The sequence below is a fragment of the Peromyscus eremicus genome, chromosome 23 (genome assembly GCF_949786415.1).
Source record: "Peromyscus eremicus chromosome 23, PerEre_H2_v1, whole genome shotgun sequence".
Classification (NCBI taxonomy): Eukaryota; Metazoa; Chordata; class Mammalia; order Rodentia; family Cricetidae; genus Peromyscus; species Peromyscus eremicus.
In genome coordinates this window covers 9,724,422-9,745,752 of record NC_081438.1, presented here as the reverse complement: position 1 = coordinate 9,745,752, position 21,331 = coordinate 9,724,422, and positions in this window count along the sequence as shown.

Here is a 21,331-nt window from a genome sequence, read left to right as displayed (position 1 = left end):
TCCCTCTCTCCCTTCCTCCCTCCCTCCCTCCTTCTGAGGCTGGTCCTCTTCCCCTATGGTCTTCCCTGGCCATCTCACATGGGTGAAGGGATACTCAGAGCCAAGGGATGGCAGGGCAGAGCCAGGCATGGTGGCACGTGCCTGTGACCCCCCAGCGCTTCAGAGACTGAGGCAGAAGGATCTTGAACTCGAGGCTAGCCTGGGCTACATATTGAGATCCTGTTTCAAAGAAAGCAACACAACACAAAAATAAATACAATGAAATGAAAAAAAAAAAAAGAACCAAACTAGGCCTGGCATAGTGACACACACTTGTGAACCCAGCACTTGGGAGATAGAGGAAGGAAGAGTAGGAGTTCGAGGCCAGCCTCAGCCACATAGCAATTTTCCAAGCCAACCAAGCTGGGCCACCTGAAACCCTGTCTCAAAACCTTAAAAAAAAAAAAAAGCCCATACAAATAAAAACTGTAGAAACAGCAGGCCATGTCCTCTTAGGCCTCAGCTTCCTATGTGCCAAAAGAACATTCTAGCAACAGCAGGGAGTTCCTGCTTGCAGAGTTGGGAATATTCCCTGGGATAAATAAATAGATTTATTTGTTTCTCCAGCCGGTAGTCTCCTGGGTGTAAAACAGAGAGCATGTAAACACCTCTCTCCTGCCGCCGCCACCGCCACATTGCTCCTGGCTTTCAAAGTGATGATCACAGATGCACAAACCCCCACCAAGCCCAGATCCTGGCACCCAGGAGAGCCCTCGGCACACGGCACACCGCCGTGTTTGCGAGACACAAGCCAGATCGCCACCGCAGACAGGGGCTAATATATGGCATCTTGCTCTGGCTGGGAATTGGAACATTGTGATTAGAAGCAAGAAGAGAAGGGACAAAAAGAACCTGTCCTCAAGTGCACAGTGACAGACCACAGACGCTCCTGGCAGGCCGAGGGGCTGAGGAAGGACAGAGCAGATCATATTAATAACAATAAATTATATCTACGCCGTGATTCATGCTTCTCATTACGCTATCTTACAGTGCCTCAGGAAGGGTGTAGCAGCCTTCTTGTTTGTCTCGGGCATGTTAACGTCCTGTGGTTATTTGAGAGGATACCATTTTTTCATGCTATTGGATGTGATTTCCTTTACTGTCCAAACTGGGAAAAAACGGAGTCTTGGAGGAAGCTAGCGGTTTACCCAAGGAGTACGTTGGAGCCAAGATTCACATCTGGGAGTTGGTAGGATGGTTCAGTGGGTGAAGGCATTTGTGGCCGAGCCTGATGACCTGAGTTCGATTCCCCAGGACCCATAAGGTGGAAGGAGGAGAGGACAGACTCCTGAAAGTTGTCCTTTGACCTCCCCACATGCCATGAGAAACACACACACACACACACACACACACACACACACACACACTAAATGTTTAAAACAACAACAACAAAAGATTCCTGTGTTTTCTAGTCCAGCATTCCCATCACCACCCACCTCAGATCCTTACTTTAGTCTGTAAAAGGAAGCATTTCCTGTTTCACTCTGCCAGCCTGTAACTCCCCGTGGGTGGGGGTTTGGGGTGGAGGAGTCTTGGAATCTTGGGTTTCTTTCTTTCATGATGGATGAATCCACTTCTGTCTCCTTGTCAGCTAAGGGTAAAAGAATCAAGTATCCCTCCTGGGTCTGGACCTAGAGATAAAGGCCTGTAATCCCAGCTACTCAGGAGGATGAGGCAGGAGGATTGTGAGTTCCAGACCCCTCTGGGCAACTCAGAGACTCTCAAAAAGAAAAGAAATGAAAAGGAATGAAAACCACAAGAAAGAGTCACAATGCAGAGGAAGAGCGGCTGATTAGCTTCGGTGGGTCCCATCTCTAGCACTCCAAATAGGCAAGCAAAACAAAGACCCTACCTAACCTTCCTCTGCCTCTATTCCCACCCCCACCCCTAGAGTTCCATAAGAACCTCCAGACCTACAGGCAGTCGTCCTTGAACTGCGGGCAGGGTGGGGTGCTGCTGACCCCATTTGGATTTTAGCTCTCTCCCACCCCACCCCCACACCCCTGTCGTGTCTTTGAACCCAGCATCGGCCTAGTTGGCATGGTCCACTGGCTCTCTCCACTCCCTGCCTTCCCTGTTCTGAAACCCAAAGCCTGCACAGGACCCACTTGGTTCAGAGTTCAGGTTCATGAGCTTTTGGAGTGAGTTCTGTTAGTCAGGGAAATGAGTGCAGTAGCCAGTAGGCAAGAGACTGGCTGGACTTCTGGGAGGGTAGGGGGTGGGGGGACAGGGCACAAATGAGCCCCCTCTGCCATTCCCCATTGCATGATTTCCTTTGTCTCCTGTCCCAATCCCCCCCTTCCTCCCCCCAGCAAAGGAGCCTGGAGGCTTCCCAATAAAACAGTATTGTAACTTTATCTAAGGCGAGTGCAGTCCGTGTAGAATGGATAAGGTGTAATTAATAACAGAAAATAATGCTGCCCCTCCTGATCTTTGACCCTCGTATAAATGTCTTAAGTTTTATGACAGCTGAGCACAAAATTAGTGCATGCAGGCGTGCGCCCATGTGTGAGCGTGTTAGCATTAGGGCTGAACCAATACCCTGGTCTGGTGAGTGTTCTCGAAGTCCTGGCTGGAGCTGGTTCGTGTTTCTGAGGAGAATGGCCTCTCGCTGAACCCAGGGGCTGCCTCAGAGCCATCTGAGATCTGAGAATGAGGATTCTGCCTGGGTCTCCGAGGACCCTATGTCTACAGACACGTATGACTTTCGATGAGGGTTATGTGAGCATCCCAGCACTCCAGAGGATGAAGTAGGAAGACTGGGAGCTAGTTACAGGCCAGCTTGGACTACAGAAGGAGACTCTGGTGGCACACGCCTTTAATCCCAGCACTCGGGAGGCAGAGCCAGGTGGATCTCTGTGAGTTCGAGGCCAGCCTGGGCTACCAGGAAAGGCGCAAAGCTACACAGAGAAACCCTGTCTCGAAAAACCAAAAAAAAAAAAAAAAAAAAAAAAGAAAAGAAAGTGGCTGCCTGTGGTGGCGCACACCTTTAATCCCAGCACTCAGGAAGTAGAGGCAGGTGGATCTCTGTGAGTTTAAGGATAGCCTGGTCTACATAGAGACCCTAAATAAAAAAAAAATTGTCTTATAGGCAATAATACACACACACACACACACACACACACACACGTATGAACACACTTCATTTAGCTCATTGTGATATTTCCAAGCCCTAAGGGATGCTGGAGAAGTCCCTAGCTGTGAGCTTTTCATCGGTTTGATGCTACAATCCTTTGGGTCTCAGAATTTCATGGTTAAGACACACACACACACACACACACACACACACACACACACACACACACATTCCCAGAAGCCACAGCAAGGCACTTATTCCAGCGACTCGTCACTGTGGCTGTCCATCTAGGGATGAATAGAAGTAATGTGTTCAGCCAGTCACGGCAGCACAGGCCTGTAACCCTGCCCTCAGAAGGCTAAGGTAGGAAGATGGTGAGCTGGGGGCTAGCTTGGGCTACATGGCATGACCCTGTCCCAAAGAAGGAAAGGAAGGAAGAAATGAAGAAAAATAATCAGCATGGTAAGTGGGGGGCTGGACAACTGGGAAAATGGAGTTGCCACAGACTGCTGTCTCCCTGGAGTTGAAGGAGAACCGTGTAAATGGAGCCGCTGTCTTGCGCAGTTGAAGGATGCCGTAACTGGTGCTGTTTATCTTAATGGCTCCCCACTACGTTCGTTTAAAGTAATATTATCTTGCTTTAAAGGTCACTGCGCTGGCCGGAGCTATTGGATACCCATGATTCATTCCATGGGGATGCTCAACTTCTTTTTGTGGCGTCCTCAGCACCAACCTCTGGGTTAATGGAAGCCACACCAGCCACGAAGTCAGGAGCTTTGAATCCTCCAGGCCCGAGGAGGCCTGGGCAGGGTGGACCAGCCGCGTCCTTTTGATCAGCAGCGATGAGTGAACCAGAGGTCACGCATGTCTGGGGCCTGTGCTTTCGCTCCTACCAGACAGCGGCAACTGGGCCCTGTCCTGTTCCCTCCCACCACGGCCCTGGGAGTTGAGTTTCCTAAGCTTGCCGGTCTCTGGGTAGACGGTCCCAGGACCCCAGGGCAACAGAGGGACTTTCTTATGGAAGATCCCAGCCCTAAATCACTGAAGGAGACGCCTTTGCCCAACCCTAAGCCTCCCCCCCCCTTCCCCACCTCCCGCCCCCCTTCCAACTTTGGCTCCTGCAGACGTGGATAAACCGATTCCTCCTTCCCCGGGGGAATTCCTGCTCTTGGATGTCAGGTGACAGGCAAATTTGGGAGGAGATCTCTTTCTCCAGGGGAGTCACTGGGTTGGTGAGTTCTTTTATGGGCATGCCTGAACTCTGGAGGGCCCCCAAACTGACAACCACCTCTGCCTGCTAAATTGATCATATATTTTCCTGCCATTATGTCACTCTTTGACAAATGCGTTTGTTGGTCATATTTTTATGGTACTTCTTCCAAGGTGGGAGGGGGGGAGGACTCTCCAGGGGGGGTGGTGGTGGCTGGGATTTATCTGGAAGGAGAGAGAAGGGGATTGCTTGTCCCTGGCATCAGAGGCGGGATTTCCCAATTGCCACTGTCTCCCTTTTGTTTGGGGGCTGAAAGGCAGTTTCGGCTGATCTGATTAAAGACCTTCTGAGGGTTTTGCGCCTCAGAAAGCTGACAATGGCCAGGACATGGCTACCTCTTCATTTGACATCCTCCTGGGTATTTCACATCCCAGTAGGTGGGTCTTGGAATTTGTTGCAAAAAAAAAACAAGAGGGTCTTGGCTGGTATTAAGGTATTTCCCACTAGAGGGTTGAGGTTTGGCCATGTAACGAGTTGGTCAATCTCTTAAACAATGATACTTCAAAACAATTTAATAGGCCGGGCGGTGGTGGAGCACGCCTTTGATCCCAGCACTCGGGAGGCAGAGAAACTTCCAGATCCTGTCTGGCTCCTGTGTGGAAAAGGATGCACTTTCTGGTCCTGATGGTCCAGTCTCCACCCCCCAGTTGCTGCAGGGGACAGGGGAGGGAAAGGTGAAGCTGTCATGAACGCAGCAGTGAATTCAGTTGGTACGTGGGGAGCAGGACCCTCCAAATACGATTACAACCCTGTCAGGCTCCGGAAAACTGCATTACTGCCCCCGAATCAAGCCAGTGAGTACATGTGGTGCAGGCAGCTCCCTGGGGAACACTTCTTCCAAGGGTTGTCATCGGTGGCACTCATCTCCCAACCCCCACTGCAGCAGAGCCCGATGGGGCCTGTACCTCAGAGACGGGATTCCTGGTGGAGGAAGGAACCCAGGGCCCATCTGCATTGCTGTAGTGTGTGTGTGTGTGTGTGTGTGTGTGTGTGTGTGTGTGTGTGTGTGTTTTGCACATGGTGTATGTGTATGTATGCAAGTGTTCATAGGAGCCACAGTGCATGCATGGAGGTCAGAGGTCAACTTCTGGTATCAGTGCACTGCTAGTCTGTTTGAGAGAGGATCTCTCGATTGCGGCTGCATGCTACATTCAGGTCCTAATTCTTGTGCTGTGACAAATGATTTACCCACTGAGACAGCTCCCTACCCTTTGTGCCTGGTCTTGTCTTTTCTTTCCTCCTCTTCCTCCTCCTCCTCTTCCTCCTCTTCCTCCTCCTCCTCGTGTTTGGTTTTTCGAGACATGGTCTCTCTGTGTAGCCCTGGCTGTCCTGGAACTCGCTCTATACACCAGGTTGGTCTCAAACTCACAGAGACTCACCTGCCTCAGCCTCCCAAGTGCTGGGATTAAAGGTGTGCACCACCATTGCCTGGGTCCTTTGTGTGTTTTCAACTCTTGATGTGTGTGGATGCTGAAGAGGATGGATAGGCTCAACCATCCTGATGTCCGCTGAACGGAAGTGGCTCACTCATCCAATCAACAAACATTTCATCCGAGGCTTGTCTCTGCACACTGTCTGCCAGGGAGTCTGGGTAATTCATACAGATCATTTTAGCTGTCAGGAGTTAGGGTTTGAGTAGTTTGTAGAAGCCCCAAAATACAGCTAAGTTATGTTGCCACACGTGGGAGGGTCCGTAAGTGGTCATCAAATTTTATCTTAAAACAAATTAAGGGTCTAGGGAGATGGCCCAGGGGTAAAGCACTTGCTGAGCAAGCATGAGAACCTGAGTTCAGATTTATTTATTTATTTATTTAGTTAGTTAGTTTTTTCGAGACGGGGTTTCTCTGTGTAGCTTTGCGCCTTTCCTGGATCTCACTCTGTAGAACAGGCTGGCCTCGAACTCACAGAGATCTGCCTGGTTCTGCCTCCCGAGTGCTGGGATCAAAGGCGTGCGCTGCTGCTGCTGCTGCTGCTGCTGCTGCTGCTGCCGCCACTGCCACCACCACCACCGCCCAGCCCTGAGTTCAGATTCTTAAAACCGCATACAGCTGAACATCATACTCTCTGTACCCAAGGCGCCTGTGGTAAGATAGGAGACAGAGACAGGGGGGTCCCCCAAAGCTCAGCTAGCCTGGTGTTCAGAGTAGCTAGCAAGAGGCAATGCCTAGAGAAAAACAATGACAGCATGAGGTTTGCAGGCAAATGGATGGAACTAGAAAATGTCATCCTGAGTGAACTAACCCAAACCCAGAAGGACAAACATGGTATGTACTCACTCATAAGTGGATACTAGATATAAAGCAAAGAACAATCAGACTGCAACCCACAGAACCAGGGAGGCTACATAGCAGGGGGGGGCCCTAGGATGACTGTGGCTTACTCAATCACTGGGCAAGCCTCAGTGAAACATTTCACTATTAGGATAAGAATTTGTACTGTATCAAGCTGATAATAATAATAATAATAATAATAATAATAATAATAACAATAATAATAAAGAAAAGAGGCTCTGCCTCAAACCAGGTGGAAGGTGAGGAGTAACCTTAGGTTTTCCTCTGGCTTCCATAGATGTGCCTTGACATTCATGTGTCCACACTTAGCTGTATGACCTCACTCACACACACAATGATAAGGAAATAGTGATAAATTAAAATGAAGGGGTGGCACACCCTTGTAATCATAGAACTTGGGAGGCTGAGGCAGGAGGATTGCCGTGATTTTTGAGGCCAGCCTGGGCTACATTGTAATACACTCTCTTAAAGCAACAAAAGTGACTTAAAACCTTTAATCCCAGCACTCAGAGGCAGATCTCTATGAGTTCAAGTCCAGCCTGGTCTACAAATCGAGTTCCAGGACAACCAGGGATACACAGAGAAATCCTGTCTGGGGGGAGAGGGGGACAGTAACTTAAAAAATTAAATTCCCCAAAATAGAGAACATAAGAGAGGAAGGATTTACTTATTTGTTGTAGGGAAGTGTTTTATTTTGAGAGTGGGTCTTACGTAGCCCAGGCTGGCCTCAAACTTACTAAGTAGCTCAGGATGACTTGGAACTCCTGATCCTTTTGCCTCTGTCTTCTGGTGCTTAGGTCACAGACGTGCTACCATGCTTAGCCTTTCCTCACAAAGCTCTGCCTGCCCCTTCTGCATGAGTGCTGGGGTTAAAGGAGTGTGTTCTACCACACCTGGCTGCTCTTCTCTGAGACAGGTTCTCACTAGGTAGCCCTGGCTCACCTGGAACTCCATAAGCCAACCAGATTGGCCTTGAACCCACAGTGACCCTCCAGCCTCTACCTTCTGGGTGCTGAAATCTCATACCCATGCCTCTGTGTCTTGCTGAGGAGGATTTAACATTTTGTCTTGGCTCCTGGGTTCAGTTCCTCCCTGTGTACGGCTTTGGGTTGGTGAAGAGGGCATGATGACATGATGGGACAGAGTCCCTTCCCTCACAGCAGTCAGGAAGCAGCAATCAGAAGGAATGGGACAAGAACCATCTTTCCAGGGCCTGAAGCCCATAGCGAGCCTCTTCCTCCAACAAGACATCCACATCCTAACAGTGTTCCTCAGAGTCCACTGGTCGACAGTCAGTCCTTCAACACAGGAACCCGGTGGCTGCAGGGGCAGTCCCCATCAAACCAAGGCACCCATGACAAAGAATTATCAGCGGTGCTAAGGGTGACGAACCCTGGCTGCCAGCACAGAGAATATGACAGTGACTGAGACAGATGAGAGATACAGTCGTGGTCCTGGCTGGGTTCCTTAAGTTGGTCATCTCTGTCCTTTCTTCTCCCTTCTCCTCCTCTCCACTCCCCACCCCTCCCCTCCGCCTCCTCATTGTTCTTTCCCAGGGTCTCATGTAGCCCAGGCTGGCCTCAGACTCACTATGTACCTGAGGTTGACCTTGAACTCTGATCCTCCTGCCTCCACCTCCAGAGTGCTGGAAGTGGTGTGCACCACGACACCAGGCTTATGTGTTGTCAAGGATCGAATCCAGGGCCCTGGACATGCTAGGTGATCACTCTATCACTGAGGATCAGCCACATTCCCAGGCCCATTTTTGCCATGCCTTTAACGGTGGGACCTGTGTGGGGGCCCGTTTTCAGGTTCCTCATGGCTTTACCCAGCAGGTCTGCATAGAGAGGATGATTGGCCCACAGGCCTGAGTGCAGGTGTCTGAGATGGTCTGCACTTGGCTGTGCTGGGGGAGTCTTTTGCTCCACCCCTTGGCATCTCTATGAATACCCTGGGGCAGAGATGGTCTGGGCCTGTTGGAAAAGGTTTCAGACCCTCTTGAGGCTATCCTTTATTTTCTATCTGTTTATCTCTACACTCTAAATCCTTCTATCTAATATTTCCTGCTGCTCGCACTCAAGAAAAACTCTGGGGAACTGTGGGGTTGGTGGGTAGCCACCCCACAGACCTGGAGAGGGGTCCCTGTAAGGATGCCGTGGGTCTTTCTCTTGTCTCATCCAGCTTGGACCTGCTGAGCCTGCTGCTGATGAGGTTGTGTGTGTACGAGGGCCTGTGCGTGTGTGTCCAGAGTGGTGAGGGCCGTGTGTTTGGACTCATGTGGTCATCTGTTTACGTCTGTGTGCCTCGGCGTGGCTCTGCTCACAAGAGCTTTACAGTCATTTCCTTCCCTCACTTGCCAAAGAAACGCATGTGGCTGGCTGCGGACTTGACTTCATCAGCGGAGGAGATTAAGGAACGGGTAGGGTTGACCTTTCTTTGTTGGTTTCCTCTTCCTGGTCCCCATTCCAATTCCTCCTACTGTCTTCCCTGCCCCCACTTCAGCCATAAAAGCGGAGCTCCATAAACTTCTTGGTGCAAGGAAGCTTTAAGCTCGAAACTTTGAAGTCTAGTTCTGCAAACTTTGCTTTTGGGGGGGCACAAGTCTGCAGGAAGCATGAAAAATAAAATAACCCTGCTTCAGGGCCAGTGAGTTGGCTTAGCAGATAAAGATGTCTGCCACCAAGCCTGCTGACCTGAGTCCAATCCCCCAGGACCTACACAGTGAAAGGAGAGAGACTGACTCTCCACCCCCCCCCAAAAAAAATTGTCTTCTGACCTCCATATATGATCAGGCACAACAAGCATGCCCAGAAACCTACACACACACATTTTAAAATTTGGCTTCAAAGGGCATCATAGCTGAATGGTGTGAGGTGGTGTGTGTGTGTGTGTGTGTGTGTGTGTGTGTGTGTGTGTGTGTGTGTGAGAGATCTCATGGAGATTCTCAGCCTCAGTGTTGTGGACATTTGGGTCCAATCATTGAGTCTATCCAGGGACTTTCCTGGGTAAGCAGGACATGCCCTGGTTATGACAATCCAAAGTGTCTCTAGACATTCTTGCTTAAAATCCCCCAAGGCAGGCCATGAGCCCTGGTTGAAAGCCATTGGTAAGGATGGATGTGTGCAGTGCCAACACTAAGGATGTGGAGACAGAAGGATGAGAAGTTCAAGGTCATTCCCTGCTTTGTAGATGCTGCAGCCTAGCCTGGGCTACTTGAGACTGTTTCAAAACAAAACCAGCCACAAAGCAAACAGGCTATAGTGTGCTTGATTCCACCTGTGTTTCTTTTTTTCCAGACAAGGTTTCTCTGTGTGGCCCTGGCTGTCCTGGAACTCACTCTGTAGACCAGGCTGGCCTCGAACTCTGATCCGCCTGCCTCTGCCTCCTGAATGCTGGGATTAAAGGTGTACACCCCCACCGCCCATTTCAGTGGTTCTGTTTGTTTGGTTGTTTTAAATTTTGTTTTAAATACAGGGTTTCACTTTTAGTTCAGGGTAGCCTTGGATTTATAACAATCCTCCTGGCTCAGTCTTCTAAGTGATGGGATTACAGGTGTGAGCAGCCACACAATTTATTGGAGGCATTTGAGTGCCATATCATATCAGCACCAAAACTTTCTATATCCCATTAATTAATTGACTAATAATGGTGTTTTAGTTTTAGAAATATTTGAAACAGTTACATTGATTTTTGTGTGTGTATGTGTGCACATGTGTGAGCGTGCACAACATGCTTTGCAGACTGTGGGTACGTAGTGTGTACCAAAGCCTTCAGAAGACAATTTGAAAGTTTGTCCTCTCCTATTATGGGGGATCTAGGGGGTCAAACCTGGGCTTGGCAGCAAGAATCTTCACCCTCTGGGCGATCTTGGCTGACCAGTTTTGGCATTTTTAGGCAGGGTTTCATGTAATTCTATGTAGCCAAGGATGACCCTGAACGACTCCTGTTCATCCTGCTCTCACCTCCCGAGTGCTGGGATTACAAAGGTATATCACTGTGTTCAGCATGTGTATTTTCTTTAACATCTTGGGGATGGGGGCAGGAGGAGACTGAGGAAGTGTTTGGAAGCAAGCAGGTCACAGGATGTGCCTGAGAGACCCCCAGTGTTCATCCCAGAGGCCTCCTTAGCTTTGGTGTTTGGAAGAAGCTATGTGCATGCTTAATGCATCCTCTCCAGCTGGCCAGCATTTACAAACTGGGGCACATCTGTTCTTGACAGTCAGCATGGAGAAGGGGAGGGGTCAGTGAGACAGAAAACCCCCAACCCTAGGATGGATCCCACCCGATGCCAAGATTCCTAAGTCAGAGACTCAAAGTGGAGTTCCATAAAGGGATTGAGGTGATTCACCAAAATGCCACTTCTTGGCTGGGCATAGTGATGCACGCCTGTAATCTAGCATTCAGGAGGCAGAAGCAGGGGGATGGCTGTGAGTTTGAGACCGGCTTTGGCTACAGAGCTACAGAGTGAGTTCAGGGCCAACCTGGGCTACAGAATGAGACCCTGATCCCCCATCCCCTCTAGACCACCTAGCCTCCTCCTCTTCCTTTCTGAGGTTCCAACTAGCTGGAACCTCACAGCTTTTTTCACTCTGTGAACCTCGGATTTCACTTCGATGATGAGCTGAGGACTTTACAGAGAGGCTACTGAGTGGAAAAACTATAAAGTAAAACGAACACAACATATTTCCAAGTACTCTACCACACGTAGTGCCCCGTGCATAGGAGCCCATATGCTCCTATGGGCTCCATACCCATGTGCTCCCTGACACCCTCCCCAGACCCTTGCTCACAAACGGGCAAAAGACCCCCAGACGTGCAGAAACATGCCACGGGACAGCAGGTCCATAGCAACAGAGAAACATAGGGACAGATGGAAACCATTTTTAACTGCAGACTCATGGGGCTGCACACCCCGAGACACACACACACACACACACACACACACACACACACACACACTAAAATGAATGAGGTTGGAAGGGCCCATTCAGATTCCCCCTTGCATTATAAATGTCCTGGATGGCTAGGAATCTGGGGCCACACACTGCATTCAACTCCTGCTTTGGATAGGAGCCCCTGGGAAATGAACCCCCTGAGTTCGAAGCCAGGGCACGGCTCTAGATGGTTTGGATAACATCTTTGCGTGTGCCTCTACAGTGGCTGCAGCTACTTCCCGGAGGAGACTTGACCTTGCAAGGGGATTTCCCAGAGAGGCAAGCAAAATTTGCTGCACAGAGTGATGAGCCAAGGACTCCAGATGAGTAAGACTCTGGATGACCAGGACAGGGGGTGACATGGGGGCCCCTGGAGAGACCAAATAAAAAACTGGCCCCAGTAATCTTCCAGCCCCTTTCTCCAAGGTCTAATTACAGATGCCTCGAAATTCCTCCTGCACTGAATTTCCTTTAAAACAGTTGCCAAGAAGAAACATTTGGGAACTGTGTTTTGGGTTCAATCCCGTCTGGGAGTCACCCTTACTCACTTTGTCCTTGGATGACAAAACACTTAATTGCAACAGGCGCAGCGCACACCACATTGCCACACTGAATCCTCGTCCCACATCACATACCCTGGACCGACAGTGGCCTTTTGTAAAAACCAAACGTCTCTGATCTTACATTAATTACAACACAAATATACTCATTGTGGGTACCGCGCTTATAAGATGGAGTCCTCCTGACACATGTTCACAATAAAAACACATTTTTCCGTTTCCCTCCCCTGACCCTAAGTGCCAGGGTGGGGGCCGGGCAGGGACAGATGAGCATTTTTTCAAGATGCTTTCCCTGATTGTTCTTTCCCGCCTTTTATTAAAGAGCCCCCCCTTAAACCCAGCATTCCTGGCTCCGAATGGCTCTCTTTACTTTTGCTTTTATGCCCTGGGAGAGACAGATTAGATTAGATTAAAGACCAAGAGACACCTCGTGAAATTCATCCCATCTAGGCCATTTGGCTGATAGGATGTGGGGGTGGGGTGGGGGTAAGGAGGTGGAGGGTGGTCTGTGCCTCTGTGTGTCTGTCTCTCTGTGCCTTACTGGTGGTCTCTTAGCAAATAGCTTGTTCTAGTTGCTATGAATGCATTTACCGCCCCGCCCCCCACACACACCCTGGGGCCAGGGAGATGGTTCAGTGGGTAAAGGTGCTTGCTGCTAAGCCTGATGACCTGAGTTCCATCCCTGGGACCCACGGGGTGGAAGGAGAGAACTGCCATCTATAAGTTGTCCAATGACTTCCACAGGCAGTATGCAATGACACGCATGAGCGCCCATCCCCCACCGCGGTAGTCAAATAAATAAAGTAGAAAGAACAGATTAATAGCCTTTGATTGTGGTCTGATTTTTATGGCCAGTGACGTGTTTTAGAGGGACCCAAGTCTTCTCTTTCAAATTCACAACAGTTCCAAAGAAGGCCAACTACAGATGAAAAAGACTGCTCTCTCTTTCTGCGCCCCCAACCCCCCACCCCCAGGCTAGTCTGATGATGTCATGGCGGTAACCAAGGCAACGCACTGTGACATCACAGCTCAAAGAGTACCCCTGACCTTGGCCTGAAATTCAAAGGAAAATCAGCGCATAAAGTTCTAAAGCTAGCAGGAGATATATATCCTTAGTCATAAAAGAACAAACGAAGTTTGGGGTGAGGGGCCTGAGGGGAAGCATACTGTAAAAGTCTGTGCCAGATTTTCCAGGAAGTGCCAGCGGCCATTCTAAGGGTGAACCGAGGCCTTAAGACCAAAAGGGAGAGAGCAACCCAGCCAGAGCGCTTGCCCACGATCCTAGAAATAGCTAGGTGAGGTCCCCCTCTCCCGAAACCATAATCTTTAAAATGGGAACAGAGGTGTGGATCCCAGCAGAGCAAAAGCCAGCAGCTCTTGGAGTGAGCCGGGATCATTGGCGGGGAGAGAGGGAGAGCCCCTCCCCCACGGTGCTCACAGAAAGGGAAAAGGTTTCCATGCCAGGCTGGGCCCAGGAACAGAGAGACGGTGACGCACGCGCCCATAAATTCTGGGGGTTTGGCTAAGGAAAGGATGTGACAGTGTTGGAATATTTGCTTTGTTTCCTTTTTCTTTGACTGTTTTACTATACAGACCAGGCTGGCCTCCTGCTCACAGGGGTCCTGCTGTCTCTGGTGAGGTTTTAAGGGCCACTACTCGGGGCAGGGAGTTGGTTTTAGGGTCTCACGGTTGCTCAGGCTGGCCTTCAATTCTCGGGCAATCTCTCTGCCCCAGTCTCCCAAGTTGCTGGGATTACAGATGTGAGCCACCAAAGCCTTGCTTGGCTTCTTAGTGATTTGTTGGACGTTAGGGAGACCCTGGGCACAGAATCGCAAGGCCTTTCCTGTGGTGATTATGCAGGTTTTTCTGTCAATCTAAAATTATTGGTGGAAGCTGAGGTGGGAAAATGCCAAGGTCAAGGACAGCCTGAAATACTTGGCGAGAACCTGGTTTTTGCTTTTTATTTTGTTTTTCAGACCTGGGTAACACTTGCCTGACATAGATAAGGCCCTGAGTTTAAGTCCTAGTACAGGGGGAAAAAGATTATATTAAGAATAGTGCTTGAGGGTTGGGGATTTAGCTCAGTGGTAGGGCGCTTGCCTAGCAAGCACAAGGCCCTGGGTTCGGTCCTCAGCTCCGACAAAAAATAAAAAAAACAAAAAACAAAACAAAACATAAAAACTGCTTGAAAATAGATTGTATTAAAAAAATATTGGCTAATACCTTTAATCCCAGCACTTGGGAGGCAGAGGCAGGCAGATCTCTGTGAGTTCGAGGCCAGCCTGGTCTACAAAGTGAGTTCCAGGTCAGCCAGAGCTGTTCAACAGAAAAACACTGTCTCAAAAGACCAAAACAACAAAAAAGATTGCTTGAGCTCAGGAGTTCTAGGTCAGCCTGGGCAACATAGATCATGTCTCAAAACCTTTATTTAGGACAGACAGGCATGGTGGTGCACATTTTTTTTTTTTTTTTGGTTTGTTTGTTTGTTTGTTTTTTGAGACAGGGTTTCTCTGTGTAGCTTTTGGAGCCTGTCCTTGAAGTCACTTTGTAGACCAGGCTGGCCTCAAACTCACAGAGACTCACCTGCCTTTGCCGCAGGAGTGCTGGGATTAAAGGCGTGTGCCACCACCACTTGGCTGGTGCACACCTTTAATCCCATTACTTGGGAGGCAGAGGCAGGGGGTGGGGGGTGGGAATCAGTCTGATCTACTTAGTGAATTCCAAGACAGCCAGGGCTGTACAGTGAGACCCTGTCTAAAGGGGAGAGGGACAGAGTTGGGTGTGGTGGCTCAAGCCAGGAGGTTGAGGCAGGAAGATGGCTTTGAATTCAAGGCCAGCTTGGTCCACATAGCGAGTTCCAGGTCAGTCAGGCCTATATTGCAAGGCCAGGCCTCAAGCCAATAACCAAAAAGAAGACAGAAATTATTGCCAAGCAAAACAATGATTTGTAAAAAGGGAAAGGTGAGTTACCATCTCTCATCTCTTCTTGGGTGGAGGGAGGCCTGCATCCTTTACAGTTAAGGACTGGAAGCTGGATGCGTGTGGAGGTGACAGGAAGCCCAGGCAAGAGAGACCCAAGGTTGACTCTGGGCAATTTAAAAAAAACGGGAAGGAGTAGCTAGGAGCAGTGGTCTGTAATCCCAGGTTTTGAGATGGGAGAAAGAGGATAGGAGTTCAAGGTCATCCTTGGCTATTTAGTGTGAGACCCAACCTGGATTACAGGAAAGGGAGGGGGAACAAAAGAGAAAAAAAAAAAAAAAAGGAAGGAAAAAGACAAAAGAAAGGAAGTGTTTGGGCCTCTGAGGTGACCCTGAGGCTCCGCATCAGCATCATCACGGACTTGGTGTTCTCAGGCCTTCCAAGAATCACCTGTCTCTTGTTGCAAGAGTGCCACATTCCTTAGACGTCCTGTGTGTGGGCTGGTCACACAGCCTGAGGAGTTGGGCTAGAGGATCACAACACTGTCCCCAGCTGTCAGGAAGACTTGTCGTGTGACATTTCTGAGGTTTGACCGAGGATACTTGACAGATCACACCAGAAAACAAAACTCTTGTCGGGCCACGCTTGGATCAGTTCTTAGACTGACTGGAACCCGGTGCTGAGGAACCATTAGGAGTGTTGGCGATCCATTAGTGATGTCTGCTAAAGGTATGGGGAAGAATGGACAGGCATCTATTACTCTGGGTCCCGTTCCTGAATGGGATTCCAATTCTGGATTTCCTCCCCAGATGTGTAGTTGTGTAGTTCACGTATGCAGACACCCTGTGTGTGTCCCTGACATTTGGAGGAGACGGACAACACACTTGCCCCAGTGCTCAGGGCTGTGATGATAGGCTTAACCTTGGAGTACTGAGCAGGGAGAACTGACCCACAAGGGAGGGACCGGCAAGGTGGACTTCCTGAAGGAAGTGGCATCTAAGCTAGATTCTAAAGGATGAACAGATATTACCTTGGGGAGGGGGCCAGACCCGAGAAGAATGGAATTCGGCCGGGTTTGGATTGGGTAGATTGCCTTGTGTGGAATCTGATAAGTATGGGGAGAGTAATAGGGAGCCACTGAGGAATTTTATGCAAGGGAACATCATTATCAACAGGTGTGGTAGTGCATGCCTGTTGTCCCGGCACTCAGGAAGCTGAGGGAGGAGAATTGGGAGTTTCAAGGTTAGCATTGACAGCATAACAAGTTTGAGGCTAGCCTGGGACTCATATGATGGAAGGAGAAAACTGACTCCCACAGGTCGCCTTCTGACCACCATACGAAAGCCATAGTGTGTGCTCTCTCTCTCCTCAAAATAAATAATGCAGCCAGAAGTGGTGGTACGTGCCTTTGACCCCAGCATTTGGGAGGCAGAGGCAGGCGGATCTCTGAGTTCGAGGTTACCCTCTCTACAAATTTAGTTCCAGGACAATTAGAGCTACACAGAGAAAGAAACCCTGTCCTGTGTGTGTGTGTGTGTGTGTGTGTGTGTGTGTGTGTGTGTGTGTGTGTGTGTGAGTTTAAATAAACAAATAAATGAATAAGTAAGCTAACAAATGAGAAGAAACACAGTGACAATACAGAAGACCCCAGGAACGCAGAGTTGGGGATCACGCTCATATACTAACAAAGCCAACAAACCCTGAAGGTGGCCAGAACACCCCTTTATTGAGGTGCTCCCTCTTCAAGCAGCTTTTCCCCTGGAGCCTTCAAAATGGAACCAACTTGCCAAGCCAGGTGGCTTAGGCCTGTGTGACCGTAGCATGTCTAAGGCTGAAGCAGGAAGAGGTTTGAGGGGACGTGCTGGGTCAAAAGAGTTCCTGGGAGCAGGGGCAAATATGAAGGATGACTTCCACCGTCGCCTTGGCATGCGACCTGGTTTCCTAAGAGACTACGTCAGTTGTCAGGTCTGTCCAGCCGGAAGATGAAGTCTTTGTTCCCTTTGATTGAGGCTTGAGGATGACAGGCCTGCTCCACGAATTCATCTGAACAGCAGCGGAGCCTGGTGCTGGCCCAGCCAGGGGTGTGGTGGCAGTAACAGCGGGATGAATGGTATAACGACTTCAAGAACAAATATGTCACCTTCCACTGTCCTGCTCCCTGCCATCTGACGGAGCCACCATGGTCCCCCAGTTCCATGAGTAGCTTACCTCTCTCTTTCCCATCATGGGGAGGCTTGTTTTCCCTCAACATGTGTTTTCTTCTTTATTTTATTTTATTTTATTTTTTTCAGATGAATAGCCCAGGTTGGTCTTGAACTCAAGGTTATGTTCCTGTCTTCACTTCTCTGGGGTTGAGATGATAAACTCACACCTTGAACTTCTGGTTCCCCTGCCTCAAGTGCTTGGGTTACAGGCATGCTCCACTACCAGGTTTGGGGGTTGTTGGTGATCAAATCCCTTAGGCATGTGACATGCCTAATGGTTGCTTGGTTGGTTTTAAGACAGAGTGTGATGCTCTAGGCACTGCTGGCTTGGAACTCACATGACTGAGGCCGAACTTGAGCTCTAGGCAATCCTCCTGCCTCAGCGTCTTGAGTGCTGGGGTTGCAGATGTGAGCTCTCAAGTTGGGCTCAAATGTCAATATATTTTTTTTCTCCTGTGGAAATAGTTCTCTTTTGGGACAAATATGTAGGAATATAACTGATGAGATGTACAGATGTGTGGCAAGTGGAGTGTTTATCTAACTCATATATCCGACCTAAACTACTTGAGTTATGACTAAACATAACAGCAATCACAATATAACCCTTAGCAGAAAATAACTTAAGACTGTCTTTGTGAACTTAAGCTAGAGAAAGATTACTAGGTTAGGATACAAAAAAACCATATTCAATAAGACAAAAATAAATGACTTTAAAAAAATAAAGATTTAAAAATCATCTTCTTGTCGGGTGGTGGTGGCACACGCCTTTAATCCCAACACTCTGTGATCTCTGTGAGTTCGAGGCCAGCCTGGTCTACAGAGTGAAATCCAGGACAGGCACCAAAACAACAAAGAGAAACCCTGTCTCGAAAACAAACAAAAAACCAAAACAAAATAAAACAAAGAAAAATCATCTTCTCTGGAAGACCCTGTTAAGAAAATGGAAAAATCAGGAAATAGTGTGTGTGTGTGTGTGTGTGTGTGTGTGTGTGTGTGTGTGTGTGTGTGTGATTTGTAAATCATTTGTCTGACAAGGGACCATGGATCTAGAATATTACAGAAGTCTTTGAAGTCAGTCATCAGAAGACAAACGACCCAATTAAAAATCGGGCAGAAGATTTTTTTTTTTTTTAATGGATACTTCGCAGAAGGACACACAGCAGTAGCTGCTCTGTCTCAGTTGCCATTAGAACACTAATGAGAACTATTAGTTCATGGTCATCCCCATCCTTGCCCGTGGCGTATCAGGTTCCAGGTCAGCTTGGGCTATGTCAGACCTTGTCTCAAAACAAAATAGGGAGGGGGTGGCAGGGTGGCCCAGTGCTGCCAAGCTTGATGATTTGAGTTTGGTATCCTGATACCCACAAGGTGGAAGGAGAGAACCAGCTTCCTCAAGTTGCCCTTCTGACCTCCGCATGGGCATGGTGGCATGCCCATGCCCACCCATAGAGTCTTGCTTGCTTTGAAGATGTGAGTGCTGCGTGAAGAAACCATCATGGCGCCAGCATGTGACAGATCTATGAGCCGAAGCCCCCTAGGGGAGTTATCTCAGTATCCATTTGGCTGCCGAAAGGGTTCCTAGGCTATTTAAGCACCCGGGACGTGTCTGGACTTGCAGGTGTTATTGACTCCGAGAAGCCCTTGATTCCAAGGAGAAAGTTCCTCAAGATGCCTTCATACAACCCGTAACTTTATCTCTGGAATAATACCGCTTTCCTCCAGGGCCCAGGGCGGGACGCAGGAATCTTTGGCTTGTGAGCCTCACACGCCCCCTTTCTCTTTAATCTCATCTGCTGTGTGTCTGGGAGATAGGCCAGAGTGATGCTAATGTCCCTAGGACCTTAGGGGGAATGATCAGCTGCAGGCTTCAAAACACTCCAGCCAGCAGAGGAGGGATCAGAGAAATCTCCAGGGCTTGAAGTAGCCGGGAATGGGAGATAGGGAGAGATGTCTAGGTGTTCATCTAGCTGGGGGCACTGGGTCTGCTCAGCTGCCTCAGTCACCTGAGAGGGCTTCCAGCAATGTGGCTCAGCTCCTGTCTGGGGGCGGGGATGGCAGTGGCTTGGGCTTTTCTCTGAAAAAGAGAAAGGGGGAAAAAAAAGGTTGCTAAGTGAACCGGGAAAGTGAAAGAGAATTCATCAAAGAGAATCAGGAATCAGGAAGGAAGAAGGAAGCTGGGGACTTAGTGAAGTTCCAACAGTGTTCTCCCCCAGGCTCCAGGAGGTGGGGACATTTGGCAGATAAGGACACAGACCTTCTGGGAGGTTAAACCTCTTGCCCTCGGCCACAGGCTGTAAAGATAAGAAATCAAAGCTGGACTTTTCCATTCCATTCCTTCTGTCCACACTCATTTAAGAGATTTCATTTATTGGGTTGGTTGGTTAGTTACCTAGTTTTTCTCTCCCCCTCTCCCCAAATACAGTCTTGCTACATAGCCCAAGCTAGCCTGGAAGTCTCAGTATCCCTGGTGTGGGATTACAGGTGCACACCGCAGCCCGCTGCTCCAGGCTTCCCTTCTTGTTTGGATCTGATGTCTGCTGTGTGGTTCTCCCTAGGGCTCCTGACCTCTCTGAGCTGGCCCTGTTTACCACCAGAGCTGGTCTTGCCCTTTCTGCTTCCTCTTGTTCCCTGCTCCTTTCTCCCCTCCCCTCTCTCAGTTAGACACGTTTTTCCCCAGTTTGGCTGACTTCCAGACTCACACATCGAAGGAAGCTGGTCCCTCCTCCAGCCTTTCATCCCAGCACATGGGAGGCAGAGGCGGTTGGCTCACTGTGAGTTTGAGGCCAGCCTAGTAAGTGAGACCCTGTCTCACCCCCCCCCCCCCCCCCCCGCCCCAGCAGGAGTCAAACCAGCAGAAATCACAGGCTGTCTTGTCCGTTGAAGGGTGGGGATGGAGAGGATTAACACACACACACACACACACACACACACACACACACACACACACACACACACACACAAGAAGGAAGAGCCAGGAACTGGGGAGCCTCCAGCATCCCACCTCCCCCATCCTTGTCCCAGCTGCTTGGAGTCCAGGCCAAGGTGAAGGGCATAATACTCTACAGACTCCTGCTGTGCAGCAAGCATGTATTTTGTGTGCCTAGTGTTTATATCTCCTCCTTTGAAGGCTGCTTGGGAAAAGCAACAGTTCTGGAAGGAGGCAGCAAACATATTGTCTTCTCTTCTCTGGCCAAGAGAAATTTTAATCACCCTGCGGAGTAATGGGCTCAGAATAGCATAATAGAAACAGTCCTTAAAATACTTTCTTGGGTGGATAAACACAGCACAGGGAGAAAGGAAAAAAAAAAAAACCCACTGGGAGGCTGCCTCATCCTTTGCACCAGCTTGTACAGCCAGAAGGAAAGAGAGGTTCCTGGCTTAGCTGAGGAGTAATGATAAATCACCAGGATGCACGTATTTTAAACTGAAGTCCCCCCACCCCCCGGCCCACGCCGTTCCGGGAGGGGGGAGCATCCATCCTGAGGGTGCTCCAGCTGGGCACTCCCCATTTTGACCCTGTCACAAAGCAAAGAGAAGCAGCTCTGACGTAACTAACTTCTAGGTCTTTGGGTAGGATCTTTCTTTAGCAATCTTTATTTGAGGCAGGGTCTCAGTATCTAGTTCTGTAGACCAACCTGTACTGGAATTCACTCGATAGACCTCCCTGGCCTGGAACTCACAGAGATCCACCTGCCTCTGCCTCCCGAGGACTGGGATTACAGTTATGAGCCACCACTGTTCCTTAATGTCTCTTTCTATAGTCCAGGCTGTTCCCAAATACATGACCTTTCCACCCTTGTCTCCCAAATGAGATTACAGGCATGTGCTACCATGCCTGATCTTCAAATAAGCCGTACCCGTAGAACCCAGAGGGCAGAGGTGAGTGGATTTGCTGGGGTAGGGGGTGGCTTGTGAATTCACAAGCTTGGGAGCTCATAAAATGAACATATGTCTATTTCAGCTAAAAGCAAACCCAGAAAGAAAATGCCAAAACTTAGAGTTATGACATTCAAGATGCAGGGGCCAGTAAGATGGCCC